The sequence below is a fragment of the Canis lupus genome, chromosome 33, assembly GCF_003254725.2.
Source record: "Canis lupus dingo isolate Sandy chromosome 33, ASM325472v2, whole genome shotgun sequence".
Lineage (NCBI taxonomy): Eukaryota > Metazoa > Chordata > Mammalia > Carnivora > Canidae > Canis > Canis lupus.
The window spans coordinates 11,923,408-11,941,777 of NC_064275.1; the positions used below are offsets into that span (position 1 = coordinate 11,923,408).

Below are 18,370 nucleotides of genomic sequence, written 5' to 3' on the forward strand. Positions count from 1 at the left end.
TGCTGCAGGTGTGCAGAGCATTGTTCAAGGCTTGAGGACAGTAGAGACTGGGGTCTGGCACATGGCTGCTGAGGCTGGTGGAAACAGCCTCTATCACTGTGGGGATGGGGTCTGTGCAGGTTGAGATCTGGGTGACATCTGAGGTCCAGTGAAAAAGGGAGTGCGAGACTCGGATTGCTCAATGCTGAAAATGATGTGGGATGGGCCTTGAAAGAACCCGACAAACATCAGCAGTCGACATCTGCCCCCATCTGTGTGAGAGAAATGCTAGTCTCAGCAGCTTGCTTGGACCATAATAACATTTACTGAAACTCCTGTGTGCCAAGCAGTATGCCATGCATTTCACATTTGTTAGTTCATCAATTTTTCTCAACAATCCTATAATGCTTGATTTATTATTATCTGTATTTCTCAGATGAAGAAACAGGCTACTAATAGTAGAATGAAAATCTAAACCTAAGCCTTTCTGATTTCAAAGTTTGAACTCCGGCTGCTCCCCAGCCCCCCCCCCCCCCGCCCCCAACACACATTATACTGTTTCTTTAATTCAAATTCCCTTTGCTTTGAGCCCTTGCTTGGGGTACATATACATTTTCACTATATTCATACTTCAAATGGTCTGAGTTAATGCCTGATTTCAGTCTTATATTCTCACATGTAATCTGGAAAGGAGAACATTTCACTGAGTGAAAGAAACATATATGTTCTTCAGCAAAATAAAACTGCTTATTATTGCTTTATAAGTCTCTTAAAAAGTAGAATTAGTGATGATAAATCTAATTATCTTTCTTGAGATGAAGAAGAACTAAACCTGGGGTAGAAAAGGAGATGAAGAAATAGAAGTGAAGTACAATTTCCTCATTATCTTGTCCTGGAGAGCCTTCTAGAACTCACAGAAATCTCTCCTTTTGTTGAGATACCAAAAGGATTTTTTTTTCCAATTTATAGGCCAATCAACTTTAAGTATACCTAATAGCACCTTGTAAAATCTAAGCAGTTTAAACAGCAGGCCCTGTCCTGATGTGATTGGTTTTCTGAATCATTGCTTCTTTAAAAGGCTGAATTGATCTTTTTTATCTTGACTCTGGTAGAAATCTGAAGTTTTTTTATTATTATTATTTCTTTTTTGTCAAATGACAAGTACTCTGCCTATTAAACTACCTTCTTTGATTTTTGAGACAGAGTGGGTTTTTCTCTGTCTTTTAGAAATAAGCTTGAAAAATAAATTGAAATATATTTTTTAAAAATGACTCCTACCAAACCTTTAAAAATAGCCATTAAATTATATTGTACTGGTAGTCTGGCCATGAAATGGACTCGGATTTGATTCTCTTCTACCTTCATGTTAATACATAGTAGTAAGCCTGAGAAAAAAGAATTTACAAAGTGAAAGGCCATCAAACTCTGGACCTGTTTTTAACATGAAATTTACTTGTTTTTGGTGGTTTTTATCTTCTTATCAATGATTGCAAGCATTGGATAGATTAGGAAATGTCCCTGCATAAGGAGCATGTAATGCTGGAGACTCAAAGACAAATTACAGCAATAGAATGTTTTGATGTTTCTTCCACTACCAAAGTAATCCAAAGTAATGATCCCAATAAAGTGTTTCTTAGTAGTATGTGGCATTACTCTCAAACTATTTCTATGTACGAAATATTTAGTTTCTGATTTTTTTCATGCCTAACCAAGAAAATATGTTACCGCTATGGCTTATATTCTCTCTCATTTTAGGCCTCTATTTAACAACAGTCATGGGGGTGGGTAAAAATGGTGATAGTCCTATTCTCAGTGCTATTGAAGTTGTGGATGGCAAGTTACTCTAAGGTGTGCTCTGACTAGATATGTGAGTACCGATGTCTTCTTTTTCTTTTTATCTGTCTTTGTCATTCTATTTAATGTATTTGCCTCATAGGCACTGCATGCAAAAGAATTCAAAGTAACAAGCCTTCAGAAAAGGAAGTTCAAAGAGTTTAAAGTAGAGCAAGGAATTATAATGTTATCATTGCAGCAAGAGGCGGTCTTTCCGTTTGTCCATCCTTATCCCTGTTGAAGAGAAGATCCTTTTGCATAATAACACAACACAGTTATGCCATGAGAGGCAGTTAGATTTAGAAAAATAAAGATTTATTGTATATGCTCTCAACACTGAAAGATGGAGCCCTCCTGGAAGAGAGTGAAGAGCACATCATTGTAGGGCTCAAGCAAAGAGGCTTTAGGAGATTCTACAATGTGGGATATTAGGGGCTGAAACAGGATGAAGCCTGGAAGCTGCAAGCAAAGTAGGGAGAAAAGGAAGGTGAGAGGGAGAAGAGGTAAGAAAGAACTTCCCAGTTTTCCACCAACACAATGTTGAATGGACTTTTGTCAAAGCAAAAAGAAAATAAAGAAGCATGTCCTATCAGTCTCTAGATTCTTAGTGTGGTTTTGGTCTACTATCATTGTTCCTGAATACTTTTCAGGACTTACATGGTGTAACTACTATCTTACAAGCACGTAGCCTATTGGCCAAAATGTGATCTATTGGAAATCAAATGTACAATAAGTTCGATTTAAGGCACTTTATACTGGTAAGATATGATCTGAATGGGACTTTGTTGATCTCTCTGCATTTTATATTTTCCCTTTTGAATCTATATTGAAGCTCTGTTCAGTTTCTATCATCTCCCATCTGCTGTAGTATATCTTCAACCCTGGCACCCAGATAAGTTCTTTATCTGGCTCCACTGACCTATGGTTCAAGGTTGTATCCTCCTTGCCAAGGGAACATTTGCTACCCTGAGCATTTTGGTTTCTCTTTAGGGACCATGTCTGTGAACCACCCTTGTGGTGACAATGACCCAGGTCCTGCTGTGGCCCTGGTGGATGAAGCCCTTGAGAAAGAGGGGCTCTTTGCAACCCTATGACTAGTAAAGTTGTTATTGAGGAAGATATTTGAATGAGATAAAGGAAAAAGAAGATTAATAATTCTATCATTCAACCTCCCTTAACTTATCCAGTGAAGGGGAACACTTGGTTATTTTAATCCACTGGGTTCTAGTCGTCCAGAACCAGCAAAATAATTTCTATGGTTCCCCAAGGAAACATAATTTCTAAACCTCTCATCTTATCAATTGAGTTTGAGTCCTAGAGCTTTCATGGAAAAGCTTTCAAATCCTTAAAGACCAAATATTGTCTGTTACTAGAACACTGAGAATAAATAAAAGCCTTACATCTTTTTATGGCTAAGGAATTGTCTTATATCCTGAACCTGATTAAGAACTCACAGAAAAGCAGACCACAAAATAAAGATGCTTAAATACTAAACAATAAATTGCCAAATTTAATCTTATAGAAAATTGAAAGAATAATAGAAAATGAGATTTATTCAGCACTGTAGAGAAAGATAAATAAGAAATCAATTAAAGTAATAGAACAAATACTTGACCGAAAGATGAAAATCAAAAGATTTTACAATAAATGACGTAAAGCATTGGATAAAATTTCACTATGCATTTCTGATTTTATAATCTTAGTAATATAGGGGGGAAAGAGCATTCTTTACCTGAAAATATACATGCTAAACTAGCCAGCATCATATTTCAGAGTTAAATATTGAAAAAAAATTATCATTCAAATAAGGAGTAAAATGTATGAAATCACCATTATCATTTATCATATTCCTACAACTTTGAGGTAGTAGCAATTGACAAAAAAAGAAAGGTGAGAATCACAAACATTAGGGAAAATCCAACAAAATTATTATTTACCATCAGTTTAATAGTCTGGGTGACAACACTGAAAAAAAGCTAGTAGATAAGATTAGCAATAGTTAAACAATTCAGGAAAATAGGTTACAAAATTATTTTATTTAAATCCAGTGTTTTTTCATAAATGCTAAATATAAATTAGAAAATATAATGAAGAACCTTGTAGGACACCTGGCGGCTCAGTCAGTTAAGCGTCCAACTCTTGATTTTGGCTCAGGTCATGATCTCAGGGTTCTGAGATGGAGCTCCACTTTAAGCTCCACACAGAGTGGGGAGTCTGCTTGAGATTCTTTCCCTCTTCCTCTGCCTTTCCCCTCGCTCACACTTTCTCTCTCTCAAATAAATAAATATTTTTTTTAAAAAGAGAGAACATTCTATTACTATATTTGTAAAAGCCATAAAATAAATGATTAGAAATAAACTTAAGAAGAAATGTATAAGAACTATACAAAGTAAAGTTTAAAACCTTATTGAGTTGCAAACAATATTTTAAAACACAAAATACTGATAAAAAATACATATACCACAAATTAGACAAATTATAAGGGTAGAGTTTGATCAATTTTCACACATTGAACACATCCACATAACCTCCAAAGACACAGTGAATTGAATATTACCATTTAGAGTTATACAGAAAGTCTCCACTTCACACTTTTTGATTTTACAATGGTGTGAATGTGATTACACATTCAATAGAAACTATACTTCAAATTTTTAATTTTGATTTTTCCTGGGCTAGTGATATGTGGTATTTTGCTCTCTTGTGATGATTGGCAGCAACAGGGAGCTACAACCTCATCAGCCCCACCATCACAAGGATAAACACAACCATTCTCTATTTATACAACCATTCTGCTTTTCACTTTCAGTACAGTATTCAGTAAGTCACATGAGATATTCAACAGTTTATTATAAAATAGACTTTGTGTTAGATAATTTTGCCAAATTGTAGGCTAATGTAATTGTTCTGGGAATATTTAAGGTGGGCTAGGCTAAGCTATGATGTTTAGAAAGTTAATTATATTGAATGACCCCATTGTAAGTTGAGGCAGATTTGTATTTACAATCTTACTAGAGGTGATTATTACATATTTATGTGACATTGGGGCTAAGATACTGTGTAAAATCATGTAACTTCCACTACCATCATGATATAAAACATTTCCATCACTCCCAAAATTTCCTTCAATCCACTTTACAGACAAATGCCTTTCTTCCATTCTTAGCTCCTGGCTACTAATGATCTACTTTCTGTCAATAGAATTCACATGAATGGAGTCATACAATATTAATCTTTTACATGCATCTGGCTTATTTTATTTAATATAATGCTTTTGAAATTTGTTAATTTGTTTCATGTATCAATAATTTATGTCTTTCTGCCTTTTGGTAATATTGCATTGAATAGATATACCACTACTTATATACTTGCATATGTTTTCATTGTTTGATATTTGTTTCCAGTTTGGGGCCATTTTTAAAAAAATATATTTATTTTTTATTGAAGTTAGATTTGGGGCCATTTTAGATTTGGGGCCATTTTATATATACCTCCTATGAACATTCATACAGTGTTACATGGATATGTTTTCAATTTTCTTGGATACAATGCAATTTTGATGCTGCCTAGACTCAGATCAAACTTCACAGGTTCCCGGGTTTCCAGGCCACCCACGCTTTTAACTAACTGACTACAAATTCAGGGTTCCCACTAACCTCTCACGGTAATTCTTTAGAATGACTCACAGAACTTGGGAAATTCCTGTACTTATAACTATTATTGAAAAAGGATGCAAATAAAAACCAACCAAAAGAAGAGACACACAAGGTCAGGTATGGAAGGGTCCCAAATGTGAAGCTTCCATGTCCTCAGGATGCATCACCAGTCCAGTACATCTATGTGTTTCACTAATCTGGAAAATTCATCTGAGCTTCAAGTGTCCAAAGGTTTTAGTGGAGGTTCATTACTTAGGCATGACTGGTTGAATCATTGGCTACAGGAATCAATTCTATGCCTCCCTCCACTCCCTGAAGATTGCCAGTTTGGACTGATATCATATGGACCTAAAACTCTAACACTCTAATCTCTTAGTCAATCTTTCTGGCATGGTTAGCCTCCATCCTGAAATCATCTAGGGATCCAGAATGACTCAGCTCATTAACATAATCTCAAAGGGTGTGGTCCCAGAAGCCCATCATGAATAACACAGGCACTGCTATTACCAGGGAATTCTGAGGATGTAGAGGTTCTTTTCCAGAAGCCTCCAGCCAAATTCTCTATTACACAACTTTGGATAGTATCTAGGAACGAAATTATATGTTCCACTTCATAGGAAACTGACAAACTTTTTTCCAAAGTGGCTGAAAAATTTTGACCTCTGATAAGTAGTCCATAAGATTTCTAGTTGCTCTTTATCTTTGCTATTACTTGGTACAGTCAGTTTTTAAATTTAGTAGTTTTACTTGACATACAGTGGTATCACATAATGGATTTGAGTTTCCCTAAGGATTAATGATGTTGAGAACTTTTCACATGTTTATGTGTAATTATTAGGTCTTTGGTGAGATACCTGTTAAAATTTTGGCTTTAAAAAAAAATTGGTTGTATTTTTTTTTAAGGTTTGTTTTACATTTTTTCTTTTTCTGTTCTATAACATTTATTGAGATATAATTCACATACCATACAATTCACCCATTTGAAGTATAAGATTGGGCGGTGGTTTTTAAAATATTAAAGGTTATACAACCATCACTACAGTGATAGGTCGAATTGAGCTTCACCCACCCCCAATTCATATGTCTAAGTCATAACCCTCAGTATCTCAGAATGTGACCTTTTTGGAAATAAGGTCTAAAGTGAAGTAATGGGGGTGGTTAATCCAATATGACATATGTCCTTATAAGAAGGGGAATTTTGGACACAAAGAGATGCATAAGGAGAAGGTGATGTGAAGAGCTCAAAGGAGAACATGGCCATCTACAAACAAGGACAGGGACCTGGAACAGATCATCCCCACAGAAGGAACCGAATCTGCTATCACCTTGATTTTAGTCTCCAGACCTGTGAGACAAGAAATTTTGTTTTCACCACCAACTATATGGTAATTTATTATAGCAACTCTAGCAAACTAACATAGATACAATCAATTTTATCACCTCCCAAAAAGACCATATACCCCTTTGAGTCACTCCAGATTTCCCACAAAATCCCCTTAGCTCCAGACATAGGCAAATGCTTTCTACTTTTTGACTCTACGGATTTGTCCAATCTGAATATTTCTATATTTAATTTTTTGAGGAACTGCCTGTCTTATACACTGGCTGCCTTTGTTACATTTCTACCATTAGTATATGAGGGTTCCAATTCTCTGTATCTTTACCAACTTGTTTCTTTGATTATAATTACCCTAGTGGACGTAAAGTAATACTGTCATTGTGATTTGACTTCCATGATAGATAACAATGTTGACTATCTCATCATGCACTTTTTGGCTGTTATTTGTCTTTGAAGAAGTGACTATTGTACCTTAAATTGTCTCTTCATCTGTTGAAAATCAATTGACCATATATGTGTGGGGTTATTTCCGGACTCTGGCTTCCGTTCTCTTAATATATTTGTGGATTTCAATGAATGATTATATTGCCTTTATCTCTTTATTGATGTTGATGTCAATACCACACTGTCTTGATCAGGGCCATGCCTATGAAAAGCAAGTAATGCATCTAAATTTAAGACACAAAATTGAAGGAAGCAGTACTCTCAAGGTCTGTGTAAATGTCAGCCCTGAACTTGTGTGAGGCTGAGAAGTGACGTACTGTTTAGTCCTCAAAATTTGTCCTTTTTCAAAGTTACTTTGGCTGTTCTAGGTCTTTTGAATTTCCATATAAATTTGAAAATCAGCTCATTGATTTCTACAAAAAAATAAAAAGGTACATGTTGGGATTTTGATTGGGATTGCATTATTGCATTGACTCTAGTAATTGGGGAAAAATTGACATCAACAACATTCAGTTATCAAAAGCATGAATTTGTCTTAATGAGGAGGTCTTATATATTTTTCTTTTTCAAATTTTAATTTCTTAATATTTGTTGTTAATACATAGAAATGCAGCTGTTTTGACATATTGATCCTGTGTTCTACAACTTAGATGAATTCACTTATTTTCTCTAGTAGGTTTTAATTTTTATTTTATTTTTTTTAAAGATTTTATTTATTTATTCATGAGAGACACACAGAGAGAAAGAGAGGCAGAGACACAGGCAGAGGGAGAAGCAGGCTCCAGGCCGGGAGCCCGATGTGGGACTCGATCCTGGGTCTCCAGGATCAGTCCCTGGGCTGAAGGCAGTGCTAAACCGCTGAGCCACCCGGGCTGCCCTCTAGTAGGTTTTAAAAAAAATTGTAAATTCAATAGGACTTTATACATTGACAATCATATTGTCAGAAAACAAAAACAGTTTTGCTTCCCTTTCAATCTGGATGCCTTTTAATCCTCCTCCTTTTTCTTCCTTATTGTATTGTTAGAACCACTAGTACCCTGTTGAATAGAAATGGTAAAGCATAAATTGTTTTTTTCCTTACCTTCAGGAGATATTTAATCTTTCACCATTAATTATGATCTTAGCTGTCAATTTTTTATAGATATATTTTATTAGGTTGAGGAACTCCCTTCTAGTTCTAGTTTGGTGGGGACTTTTATCAGGAATGGATGTTGGATAGGGCCAAGAGATTTTTTTCCCAATCTTTTAAAATGTATATATGGATTTTCTTCTTTCTTTTCAAAAGTTTGTTAGTAGGGTAAGTCACATTGATTTATTTTGAAAGCTAAACTGCACTTTTCTGAGTTAATTCCTCTGATCAATATGCATTACCCTTTTTAATATTTTTTGGACATGATTTACTGAAAGTTTGCAAGATATTTTTGCATCTGTGTTCATGGGAGATATTTGTCTATGGTTTTCATTTCTTATTAGGGTAATGCTGGTTTATAAAATAAGTTGGGATATATTAATTTTTCTTGATTTTTTTTTTTGATGTGTGTAAAAAAGTATTATTGTAGACCGTATTATTACTTCCTCAAATGCTTGGCAACATTCATGAACAAAGCCATCTGGGCCTAGAGCTTAATGTGGCCCACAGGGTTTTTAACCAAAAATTTAATGCATCTAGGAGCTATCTACTAAGACATCCATTCCTTATATAATGAGCTTTGATTGTTGCTATCTTTCAAGGAATTTGTCCATTTCATTTAACGTATAGATAGAACTTATTTGCAGACCTTTCCCCCCCCCCTGGCCTCAGATAGCCTTCTGAGACACGAGCACTGGTCAGTAGTCAGCTGAATATTCTAAAGGGAGCCCCTCCGAAAATCACTGGAGTTCTCTTTCTGTGCAACTCTCTCTCTCTCTCTTTTTTTTTTTACAATGCTTCTCTGGAATGCTGCCCTGAAAACTCTAGTCACACTGGCTACCCAGCACCACCACTTCAACGCAGACAGCTGCCAGGTTCTGCCTTGGTTCCTCTTTCATGCCCTGTGGTTTGAACTTTCTCCAGCCAGTAAGGTAGGCAATTAGAGGGCTTGCATGGTTTGTTTTCGTTCTCTCATGGGTCACTGTCCCTTCTTGCCTGATGTCAATATCATGAAAACTGTTGTCTCATGTATATTGTCTGGGTTTTAGGTATTTTAGAAACAAAGGTTTATTTAATCCTTGTGTCTTTGGCCAAAAACAAAAGTGTTCTACAATATACTACTAAGTTAAACAGCAGTATCCAAAATGCATACACAGCATGACTTAATATGTATACAAGTAGAGAAGAAAGCTAAAAAAGTCAGCACCAAAATGTTTATGATATATATTTTCAAGTATTGATATTACAGATTTTCCCCTTTTTTTCTATTTTCTAAAGCTTTCCATAGAGACCATATATTGATTCTACAATAAAAATAAACCATTGATGTTGTAATAGTAGAAAAATAGAATTAAATTAAGAACCCAGAAATGAACACAACTTCAAATATGGAACTTTCGATGCAGCATAATGTAGTGCAATTATTTTTCCTGTTTATTCATCATATTTCTACAAATGGAAGCCTGAAATTGCTTTTGATTTTTTTATAGCAACAGTACCTCATTATTGACTTAATTTTAGTTTACAGTCAACAAAAACTCCCAGATCTTTTCTCAGGAATTGCTTTCTAGCACAAATTTTCTGCTTCCATTCCCTTTTATTATTTGAGAAAAACTTTAAGCATCTTCTATACAACAAGAGCCATATTACCATTATTTGATAAAAATAAAATCCAATTAAAATACAATAACATATGCATAGTTTAAAGAGCTAAATAATTAAAAAAAAAAAACCTGTCCCTGTCCCATGTACTCCCCTATAGTAGCAACCTCTTTCATATATTTTAGCCGATTCTTTAGATTTTGCCTCCGTATTGAAACACACAAACACACATTACTATTTCTTGATTTTTTTAATTTTAGGGATTGCTACTGTGAAAGAGAAATTCTAATGTGGCATCCATGATTCTTGTTTCCTAGTGTCCACATTTTTGTGTGACTCCCTTTCTTTTGAGCTTGTGTTTAGATGGGATGTACAATTTACTTCTAATTAATAGAATATAGCACAGTTTATAGAACATGACTCCTGTGATTAGGTTACATTATGTGGCAAAAGTGCAGGGGTTTTTTGTTTTGTTTTGTTTTTGTAATTAAGCCTCCTATTCAGTTGGCTTTAAGTTATTTGAAAGGGAAATTTATCCTGTGTGGGTCTTACCTAATCAGAAAATCTTCAAAGAAGGTGTAGAGGTATATGATTGGAAGCATCTTTCTCTCAATTTCTCTCTCTTTCTGTCTCTGTTATGCACGTTGTTAAATTTGAAGAACTAAGCTGCCATGAATTCTGCAAATGTAGGAAAATGAATTCTAGCAACAATTTGCAGGAGTTTAGATGTGGATCCTTCCACAACCAAGCCTCCAGATCAGAATGTAACATGCAGAAGGGCCCAGCTCATTTGTACCCGGACTTCTGACCCACAGAAACTGTGTGATAAATGAGAGTTGTGATAATATTTTATGCAGAAATTGGGTAAGTTCTGCAGAAGTGATAGTTTGTGTAATTTCATTCATAACAACAGAAATACACCTTTAATCCTCCTAATATAGTTGCGTGATAATTTGGGATTAGGTCAGTATTTAGTGTTTATAAAATACTATCTGTAATTAAGCCATGAAACATTATGTTTCTTTTAAAGATTGTCATGTTTTTTCTTCTTAGGTTTTAATGTAATAGTCACTAACTTAGCTTCACACTTGCCCCAAGTTGTTAAATCTTCTCTCAAAATAGTCACATACAGCAGATACTACATCAATTTTCACCACTTGAAAAAACATCTGCAGGATCCCTCTGACTTGTTTCAATTTAGATTGTGTGACCTTTGCTGGGAGCTATCTTCTGTGAATCTGTTGACCTCATTTCTTGAACTGGATGTCTTCCTTATTTGGTCTCTGTCTTAGTTGTGATATAGCACATCTTCCAGTAACTTCCTGAGAAACAAATGGAAAGTACTTTTTAAAACAAGCGTATATATCTGAAAATATTTTATCTTCATACTTAATTGATGATTTATTTGGGATTAGAATTCTAAGTTGAAGTAATTTTCCTCTCAAAAACGTTTTTAATTTATTTCTTTATTGGAGTTCAATTTGCCGACATACAGCATGTCACCCAGTGCTCATCCCATCAAGTGTCTCCCTCAGGGCCCGATCCTATCAAAATTTTGAAGGAATAATAGCAATGTGTCCTTGCTTCTAGCATTACTGTTACAAAGTTAACTCTGTTCAAATTATTGAAAATTTTATACAAATTCTATTTTTGACCCCACTAGAAAAAGCCATTTAATTTTCTTCCTGTCACCAGTGTTCTGAAGTTTTTAAATGACAAATACTTTCATTGTGTTGGAACTTACTGTGTAGTTAAGCAGAACACATGTCATTCGTTCTAGGAAATTTTCTTGATTTCTGCCTGTGATGATTTTCTCCTGTGTTCTCTTCTCAACTTTCTTTTAGAACGCTGTAAGAAATGCTTAACATATTGGACAATAGTTTTGTTAGAAAGTTATGAAAATGAAAAAAACCCATGTCAGCCTACTGGTTTCCTCTGTCTCATCCTCTTCCTCTCACTTTCTTTTTTATTTATTAACATTTTAACTGTTTATTTTTATTTTGAAATAATTGCAGGACTACAGATAAGTTTTAAAAAGAAGACAAATGGTATCTCATGCTCATTACTCATACATACCACATTAACTTTTATTCTCCCTCTCTATGAACCACTTAAGAGTAAGTTGCTGATATGATGCCTTTTTAATCATAAATACTTCAACATGTAATTCTAACAAATGATGATCTTCTTTTACATACCACCCTACAATTATTAAAATCATGAAGATGACAATGATATAATTACTATGACCTAATCTAGGGACTTTATTCAAATTTCACCAATTGTCCTTTTAGCAAAAGAAAATAAAAAAAACTCTTGTCCAACATTACCTTTTGCATATACTTATCATATTCCTTTAATTTACATTAATCCTAGTCTTTCATGATCTTGCCATTTTTGTAGAGTGTAGGCCAGTTATTTTGTAGAATGTCCCATTCCCTCTTAAACATATCCTAATAGCATTGGCCTCCATTGCTGCACCTAACTTGCAGTCCTTAAACTCACTGATGATCTGCATGTGGCTGTATCCCATGGTCTGTTCTATGTTCTTACCTCGTGTGACCTAACGACAACATTGGACATGGGAGATCACTCATTCACTCTCCACAAAACTTTCCTCTCTGGGCTTCTGTGACACCACATTCTCCTAGATTCACTTCTCCTTCACTGGCCATTCCTTCTCAGCCTCCTTCCCTGGATCCCTTGTGGCACTGAGTTCTTAACCTTGGATGTTAATGCTTTCAAGCCTCTGACTTCTTCTTTTCTTTATCTATATCTATTCCTTTTGCTTAATCTACACTTCACAACAACATTTCTGTCTTCAACTTAGATCTTTTATCTGAATCCCAAAACTGTGTCTCCATTTGCTGTCCATCTGATGTTTCAGATCTAACATGTTTAAAACCAAATTTGTGATGTTCCCCATCCTCACTCCTAAAATTGCTATCTTCAGTTTTCCCAATCTCAGTAATAGCACCTAATTTCTCCAATAAATAGACTAAAAACCTGAGTCATTTTTTTCAATTAATCAAACAAAAAACTTGAGCTATAATTGAATTCTCTTTCTTTCACACTCCACATAAAAACTGTCAAAAATCTTATTTACCTGATCATCAAAATACACCCAGAATCTAACATATCTCAACATAATAAAGACCATGTATGAAAAACCCACAGCTAACACCATCCTAAATAAGGAAAACCAAGAGCCTTTTCCCTAAAGTTGGGAACAAGATAAGAATGTTCATTCTTACCACTTTTATTTAGCATAGTACTGGGAGTCCTAGTCACAGTAATCAGACAACAAAAAGAATGACTAAAATCAGTACCAGAAACAACAGGTGTTGGCAAGGTTGTAGAGAAAAATGAACCTTCTTGCACTGTTGGTGGGAATACAAACTGCTGTAGTCACTCTGGAAAACAGTATGAAGCTTCCTCAAAAGTTAGAAATAGAACTATCCTACACTCCAGCAATTGCACTACTGGTGTTTACCCAAAGAATACAAAATCACTAATTCAAAGGGACACAAACACCCCTATGTATATGGCAGTATTATTTACAATAGCCAAGATAAGGAAGCAGCCCAAATGTCTATGAATGGATAAAGTAGAGGTGGTATATATATTTTTTATTTTGAAATAATTGCATATATATATAAAATGGAATATATATAATATGAAATATATATAAAATGGGAATATCATTCAGCCATAAAAAAGGAAATCTTGCCATTTGCAACAACATGGATGAAGCCAGAGAGTTGTTGCAAGTGGCAAGATTTCTTATGCTGAGCAAAATAAGTCAGAGAGAGAAATACCATCTGATTTCACTCATATATGGAATTTAATTTAAAAAAAAAAAAGTAAGCAAAGGTAAAAAAAGAAAGAGAGACAAACCAAGAAACAGACTCTTAACTCTAGAGAACAAACTGATGGTTACTAGAGGGGAAATGGGTGGGGGGATCAGTGAAATAGGTGATGGGGATTAAGGAAGTACATCTTGCTGAACACTGGGTGATTAAAATAAAAACTTAAAAAATATAAGTATACCCAGAACCTCATAACTGTTGTCATCTCAGGTCCAAGTATAATCTTCTCATATCTAGGTACTTGTACTAGCTACTGAACTGGGCAACCTCATTCTCTTGTTGACCCCTATAGTCTATTCTTAATTACATACAACAGTGCTCTTTTTAAAATGTAAACCAAATCACATGGATCCTGCTCAAAGCATTCCAATATTTTTCCTTTTCTTTCAGAGTAAAAGCCGAACAAGTTATGAATGTTCCATTAAGATCATCATGATTTCAATTCACTTCCTCTTTCTCACTTTTCATGTTTGTCCTCATCCTGTATTCTTTGTCTTTATCCTCTTGCCCCATAGACACTAGCTTCTCTGTTGCTCCTTAGGACACAGATTCCCTCATCTACAGTGTTAGCAACCGACCTCTTAACCTTAGATGCTAATACCATCTACTCAGCATGTTCTAGGACCTCAGGCCTTCATTCAGATGCCAATGTAGCAGTGAGGCTGGCCCTGACATGTGTTTTCAAATTATAAACCAACCACTCTCCTGCTTAATTTTATTCCACAGAGTTATCACTATCTAGTTTACCATAGGTTATAATTCTTTGTTTGCTCTTGGTCTCTATTCACTGGGATGTAAGCTTGAATTTGTAATGTGTTATTTATTTCTATTATCCTAGTGTCTTATGAAAATAAATCCTTAAGGAAAGAAAGAATGGATAAAACATCTGCATGTCCCTCCTGGCCATCTTGTTTCTTTCTCCATCAATGGTATTTACTCTTTCAATCTACAACCAGTGTGGTTTTAACATTCTTTTCAACTGAAGACCAAATATTTAAAAGCAAATCTAATAGGGGTGCCTGGGTGGCTCAGTTGGTTAAGCATCTGACTCTTGGTTTTGGCTCAGGTCATAATCTCAGGGTTCTGAGACCAAGCCCTGCATTGGGCTCTGCACTGGGTGTGTGGCTTGCTTAAGATTCTCTTTCTCCCTCTCTTTCTGCCCCTCCCATGCCCCTCTCTTAACAAAAGATGGGGGGCACCTGGTGGCTCAGCAGTTGAGTGGCTACCTTTGGCTCAGGTTTTAATCCCAGGGTCCTGGGATTGAGTCCCACATCAGGCTCCTCCCTGTAGGGAGCCTGCTTCTCCCTCTGCCTATGTCTCTGTCTCTGCCTCTCTTTCTCTCTCTCTGTCTCTCATGAATAAATACATTTTTAAAATAAAAAAAAAAGCAAATCTAACCATTTCATTTTTCTTCTCAAGGTTTCCTCTTTGGCTTCAGAGTAAAATTCAGTTGCCAAGGCCTTTCAGAATATTTGACTTAGGCCAGTAGAGCCACAGTTGTCTATATATATTTTTAAAACTTTTCTATAAGTTTCATGCATTTTATAATGGTAGAAATCTCAGAGGAGAATGGTTTCTCCTTTGTCAGATTGTTGTGAAAGTAAAACAAATGTATTTTCTTTTTTAAATAATTAAGTGGCTTATATGTGTGTGTCTGTGTGACCCACATAATATCAAGGACCACAAAATAAAATACCAAAAGGAATTTAGATGACCTTGAGGCTAAGTTATAACTCTTTGGATTATAAGTTTCTCCATTCTATAATTGAGTGTATCAGTAGTTCATAAGCCTGCAAAACATTTAGTTTAAGGATAGTGGTTGCATAAATCTTAGTGAAATGAAGTAAGTGGAAATGTAAGGGCTTGAATTCACACAAGAGTTAATATGCATGTTATTTTTTAAGAAATATGAAGACAAATTTTTGCAGTAAGGATGTGGGTAGTGGATGAAAAGGTGCCTTCTATTCCTTTTTCAATTCCTTTTACTCAAATCTTTAAATAAATACCTCTGGAAGCGAGTATTGATTCTTGCTTACTGGACAGGGCCAGAGACATTTATCAAAGAGGCAGATAGAAGACTAATTTTTACTGTTATATAAACAGAGAATTAAGAGTGGGAAGGCTTATTTCCTTGTTGTTAGTGTTTCCTCATGTATTTGGGATTAAGAAAATAGAAACTTATCCCCATTTTTCTTTGCATATAAAATAACATATTCTTGTACTTAGCCATTTTTTTTCACTGTGAAGGACTTTTATACATACACACATAACACACACATACTCACAAATACATGTATGGCAAGATGATGGGCAAATATGTGGGTATATGAATAGACTCTGTGTTTATTATGTTGTTATTATTATGTATTTTACCAAGAGTAAAACACAGAAAAGGATGACTGGAATATTTTTTAGCTATCTCTCTGGGTCAGACATTGTTCTATGATTCTCTTCTTTATTAGTGCTTGTTTTCTCCCCCCTTTTAACAATTTGACTTACATTGCTGGAGTTCTAGCTAGAATAATTTAGGATAAATTCTTGCTTCACATCATTACCCAAAAAGGCAGCAACCCAATGAGTTTCCTCCAAATTATCATCGTCCTGGGTGCTGAGATCTCTTGTGTACCTCCCTGCTTCCTGGGCTGGTGCCAGGCTAAGGCTGCTTCAGAAAGTTAGAAGGAGGAGGGGAGAGAAGGAGGAAGAAGAATAGGAGGAGGAGGACGGGGGGGGGGGGGGGGGGGGAGGCAACATATTAAAAGTAAGCTGCAAATTGCCAGCTGCACAGTTTTATACCAGAGGATGACAAAAATTACAAGAATTAGCAGTAATTCTTCAATAAACACACTAAATACCCAGGCAAAATGCTTTTTGTATTTAGCCATTCATTCTGCAAAGGTATCACGCACTCTTCCAAGACTATCTTATTAAATAAGCAACAAGAAAGGTAAAAGAAACAAGTCACAGCAGGGAATCACTTAACAAGGAGATTTCACACTAGGAAAAGTGTTTAAATTCACGGCACTTGCACACTATTCATACTGCACTTAAATCTCCATTTTCCAAGCATATCACGATTTCTATTTCTTCCCTCCTTATGCAAGCTTTTCAGATTATCTAGGACACTTTCTTTTTAGAATTTAAGGAATCTCTATCTATCCTACACCTTTCTGGGTTTGTGTGCCCTTCCCCACCCCTCTGACCTTATTTGGATTCTTCAACAAAGTAGTTTGCAGTCATAATGAGTCACAATCACATATAATTGTGATCCTGCATAAAGAACATCATAAAATATGAATTGGGAAAGAGGATTCCCCTCAACCTCCATATATCCTATATGCTGTGATAACATGACTCTTAAGATTAGTCTTATGTGAAAAACTTTTGCCTACGGACCCCGCCCCCCCCAATATGTGAGGAGAGGAAGAATCGGCAAAGGCAAATATCCTTTTCTATAAAAGAAACTTATTATTTATCCAGTAAGAAAAGCATCACATATTTAGTTAAGAAAATATTGAATCATAAAAAAAGAAAAAAAATCACATAATGCATTCCACTGATTTTTAATGCATTTTCTTTTCCTATATGACAAATTTGGTAATTTTAGAAGTTAGAATGACAACTTTTTCACTAATTCTTAACACTTCCTCCTATTATGATGAGCTCTCTATAAGCATTATTCGAGTCACTGACATTGAATATACTCATTTTTTAAGCTTTTTTTTTTTTGGTTAAACCTTTCGATTATTTCAATCTTTAGCCATAGTAAACATTACCGATCTGCAGTGAGACTGGTGTTTTAGTCTGCCCAGAACAGTGCTTACCTTCTTTTAAGAATCTGTCCTCCTGCTCTAACAGCCAGACTCAAATGGACAAGTGGAGATAGCCAATGTTGAATATGGTGCTCTTCACGTCTCTGTTCATAGTGATTATTTAAGGCCTGTACTAAGGTGGGTCATGGCAGAGGGGCCCAGAGATAGGCACCTAGGTAAAGCTGGGCCACTGACAAATGTTCTCTCATGGAGCCAGTGCTGGCAGCATATCTGTTACGTCCCTACCTTCACTGCAGCCCAGCCACAGTTACACCTGTCTTCTAACAAATGTTGCTGTAAGCCTGTCGGTTTAAGTACAATTTCTGTTACTTGCAACAAAAAACCTATTGACAAATAGAGTATATGCAGCTCCTAATTTATCCAGGAATGGAAAACTATGCTGCTTTAATTGTACCTCATCAATATTGGATATTTTTATTCAAACTTCATCTGGCATTTTCAGCATTTGATCATTCACTTGTGTGACTGAGTATTTTGTATATTGTTTGGTGCATGACCTTAGTGTGAATTGTGTCTTTTAGCATAATATAGTACCCTAATAAGAAAAATTATAAAAAATATATAATATAAAAAGTCATATGTATATATTTTTTATAATATAAAATATTTTATATTTAATTTAATGCTTTTTGCTTATTTTATCTTTGTTAGGAATTTAAATAACTTCTGCTTCCATTTTTGTCTGATTA

General features: G+C 35.3%; 2 long non-coding RNA genes across 7 annotated transcripts in view; one reads left to right on the forward strand and one right to left on the reverse strand.

The window, feature by feature from the left end:
- Positions 1-5,973, reverse strand: part of LOC112679072 (uncharacterized) — a 75,370-nt gene extending 69,397 nt beyond the window's left edge. For all 5 annotated transcript variants that reach the window (XR_007407887.1, XR_003148100.3, XR_003148098.3 and 2 more), the window contains exon 1: positions 5,578-5,973. This is a non-coding gene — a long non-coding RNA (uncharacterized LOC112679072). The remainder of the gene's footprint in view (positions 1-5,577) is intronic.
- Positions 5,974-6,059: 86 nt separating this feature from the next.
- Positions 6,060-18,370, forward strand: part of LOC112641270 (uncharacterized) — a 49,930-nt gene continuing 37,619 nt past the window's right edge. The window contains exons 1-3 of one of the 2 annotated variants that reach the window (XR_007408038.1): positions 6,060-6,853; positions 9,209-9,312; positions 10,642-10,846. This is a non-coding gene — a long non-coding RNA (uncharacterized LOC112641270). The remainder of the gene's footprint in view (positions 6,854-9,208; positions 9,313-10,641; positions 10,847-18,370) is intronic. The other variant, XR_007408039.1, reaches the window with a different exon arrangement.